At 40.9% G+C, this 3,619-nt stretch overlaps 1 pseudogene; it reads left to right on the top strand.

Annotated features, from left to right (window-relative positions):
* The first annotated feature begins 3,307 nt into the window (after positions 1 to 3,307).
* LOC136381564 (U2 spliceosomal RNA) lies at positions 3,308 to 3,412 on the top strand (annotated as a pseudogene).
* The last annotated feature ends 207 nt before the right edge of the window (positions 3,413 to 3,619 follow it).

The raw sequence follows: 3,619 nt of genomic DNA, 5'->3' as shown, positions 1-3,619 counted from the left end.
TGTCAATAGCTATCAAGCTCTTGACTTTCAGGGTTCAAATAACCTTCACTGTGAAAATTTTAGGGGAAGAGAATTGGAAATAGCACCAAAAAAGTGGACTGGAAAATCCTTTCAACAGTCTTCATTTGGTTTCTACATTGCTGAATTTACTAAACTTGAATACCAGTCTAGGTGATGCTATGCAGCTTCAACTCTGAAGCCACTTAGAGTATAGGAGCTCATTCCCAGTTATTAAATATGTCTTTGTTATAGACTGAATGTTTTGTGTCTCCCTCCCAAAATTAATATTTTGATGCTCTCACTCGCAATGAAATAGTTTTTGGAGATGGGACCCTTGGATGGGGGATAATTAGGTTTAGGCAAGATCATGAAGGTGGGGTCCCCATACAGGATTAGTGTTCATATAAAAAAAAAGAAAAAGACCAGAACACTCTCTTCCCCCAGCCCCCAGGTGAGACACAGGGAGAAAGCAGTCACCTACTAGCCAGGAAGAGGGTCCTCACCAAGAAACAATCTTCCAGCACCTCAGTCTTAGACTTCCTAGCCTTCAGAATTGTGAAAAATTAAATGTGTGTGTTTTTAAACCACCATTAACCCTTTGAGTAGTACAAATGTTCATGTATGTCCCCGTGCCTCCTGACCATCCAGAGTACGATGGACTTATTTTAAAAATATGTAAGGCAACATTAAATAAAAACCTTGGCTCGTTGGCTCAGTGGTAAAGCGTCGGCCTGGCTTGTGGAAGTCCCAGGTTTGATTCCTGGTCAGGGCACACAGGAGAAGCGCCCATCTGCTTCTCCACCCCTCCCCCTCTCCTTTATCTCTCTCTTCCCCTCCAGCAGCCAAGGCTCCATTGAAGCAAAGTTGGCCCAGGCACTGAGGATGGCTCCATGGCCCTGCCTCAGGTGCTACAATAGCTCTGATTGCAGCAGAGCGACGCCCCAGAGGGGCCAAGCATCACCCCCTGGTAGGCATGCCGAGTGAATCCCTGGTTGGGCACATGCAGGAGTCTATCGATCGGTCTCCCTCCCTAACCCCCCTCCTGCTTCTCACTTCGGAAAAATACTACCAAAAAAATAAAAAAAGGCAAATGTATGTTCTTCTTGTTTCTATAAATTAGTTATCAAACAAACATGGTTTTAAATTAATAAAACAATAGCTGGAACTAATTTAATTTTTGAAAAATAACTCACTCCCGGGGGTCAACAAGCATGAAAAAAACTCACTAATCAAAGGGTTAATAGGTAATTTGTTATAGCAGTCCAAGTTAACCATACAGCCTTCCACTGGAAGATCATTCGCATTTATTAGGTGTTTACCCTAACTCAAGGAGAACGTATAACCCATTCTATTCTATTTTTAAGTTTAACATTTAGAAAAACTTTGCTATTAATTTGCTTCCATTATTTGTCTCTCCAAAGAGAAGCTGTAGAAACAGATACTCAGGAGAAGAGAGAATCACAGCAGCTTATGCAGGAGTGAGAGAAGGGAATGTCAAAAAAGAAAGAGAAGCAAAAAGAACTAAACTCTGGTTGTGCTCTGACACCCACAATGGACTGCAAGCTCACTTGCTGGACTCAGGTAACAGCCAGAGACAGGCATTTATCTGATTCCAGGCATACCCATTCAGAAATGACATGCAAAAAATAGACCCACCTCATCACTTGGCATAGTAGAGCTTGGGTGTAGACCTCAGAACCAGATTTCCTGGGTTAAAGTCCTGGCACTGATATTACTCCATGTAACAGTAGGCAAGTTACTTAACCTTCCTGTGCCTCAGTTGTCTCATGAGTAAATAAGGCTAATAGCACCTACTATAGGGAGTAATTGAAAGTATTAAATGAGATCATTTGTGTAAAGCACTTACATCTGTGCTTGGCATAAAATGAACCCTCAGTAAGTTTTAGCACTTATTATTACTACTGTTGTTACACAAATCTTATGGCCTGTCCCTACTCAGGACCCTCATTGACTCTCTATCAGCCCCTCTGCTTAGTCCAGACATCTTCCAGTCAGTGCACCCTCCTCTCTATTTCCCATACATAACCATTTAGTAAAGGATGTCCCATACTTGTCAGAAACGGTTGAGAGATTGTTTTAGTTTCCTACTATGCTGTAACAAATACCAAAAATTTAGCAGCTTTAAAAACATAATATTTGTTATCGTACAGTTATGGAAGTCAGAATTCCTAAAATCAAAGTGGAAGAAGGGCTGTTTCCATCTGGAGGTTCGATGGGAGACAGTGTTTCCCTGCCTTCTCCAGCTTCTGGAGGCCAACCACACTCCTTGGGTTATGGCCCCTTCCTCCATCTTCAAAACCAGCAGCATAAATCTTCAAAATCTCCCTCTCATTCCCTATCCCTCTCTTGCCTCCCCACCTCCAAACTCTGCTTTCTGACTCTGACACTCCTATCTCCCTCTCATAAGGACCCTTGTAACTAAACTAGGCCCACCCAGGTGATCCAGGATAATCTCCCCATCTCAAGATCCTTAATCACATCTGCCAAGTCCCTTTTGCCACATAATGCAGCAGCATCCCAGTTTCTGAGGACTAGGATAGAGACATTTTGAAAGTGACAGTATTCTATCACAGACATCTAATAGGTGCCTTTTACTTTCCCTTTTCTTCACATCACCATATCACTGTTTTTTCTTCTCTCTAGAGCCAGAGTAGAACTTTCCTCTCTTCTAGAAGTGAACTCCTCTACTTGTTTACTAGATTCCATACAATCTTTCTTTCTCTGGGCTTCCAATTACCTTGTTTTTAAGCTATCTCTCTGTAAGGATCCCATCTCTCCTGCCTTTAACATTTGCAATTTTTCCACCGTAAACATATATATTTAACACTGTTTCTCTTCTGCCAATCTTCATCTGCTCTTCCTTTGGTATCTGATATTCAGTAGTAGTAAACATCCTTTGTCCTGAGAACTGCCTCTTACACATCAGACAAACTCCAGAATCCTCGTTTTTATTTTAAGACACTTTGGCCTGGCCACAGCTCATTCTACCAGGGGTGAACCCCTGATCCATGATAAGGTAATCAGATTCTCTCCTCAGAAGTTGGGGTAATTGAAATTAAGTCTGAGCTCATGACTTGAACTGAGAACATTCAGATCAGGAGCTGTAGAGTGGATAGCTTTGTTTATGCACACACCAAAGCACTTAAAGCCATCCTGTGGAGACACTAAAAAAAAATCATCAACAACCAACTGAATGAGAGAAAATATTTTCAAATCATATATCTATTATATAAATAGAAGCAACTCAAATGCAAAAGAAAATCCAATTTAAAAAATGGTCAGAGATATCGCTTCTCGGCCTTTTGGCTAAGATCAGGTGTAGTATCTGTTCTTATCAGTTTAAAAAATGGTCAGAGGATCTAAACAGACATTTTTCCAAAGAAGACATACAGACAGAAATCGGGTGTATAAATCAACGTCATTAATCATCAGGGAAATGCAAATCAAAACCACAATAACATATCACCTAATAGACTTGTTAGAATGGCTATTATTAAAAAGACAAGAACTAACTAGTGTTGGCAAGGAGCCTGAGGAAAGGAAACCATTGTACACTATTTTTGGTAATGTAAATGAGTGCAGCCACTATGGAAAACAG

Source organism: Saccopteryx leptura, chromosome 9 (genome assembly GCF_036850995.1).
Source record: "Saccopteryx leptura isolate mSacLep1 chromosome 9, mSacLep1_pri_phased_curated, whole genome shotgun sequence".
NCBI lineage: Eukaryota > Metazoa > Chordata > Mammalia > Chiroptera > Emballonuridae > Saccopteryx > Saccopteryx leptura.
Note: the sequence above shows the minus strand (reverse complement) of the source record. Positions and strands in the feature narration are given on the sequence as shown.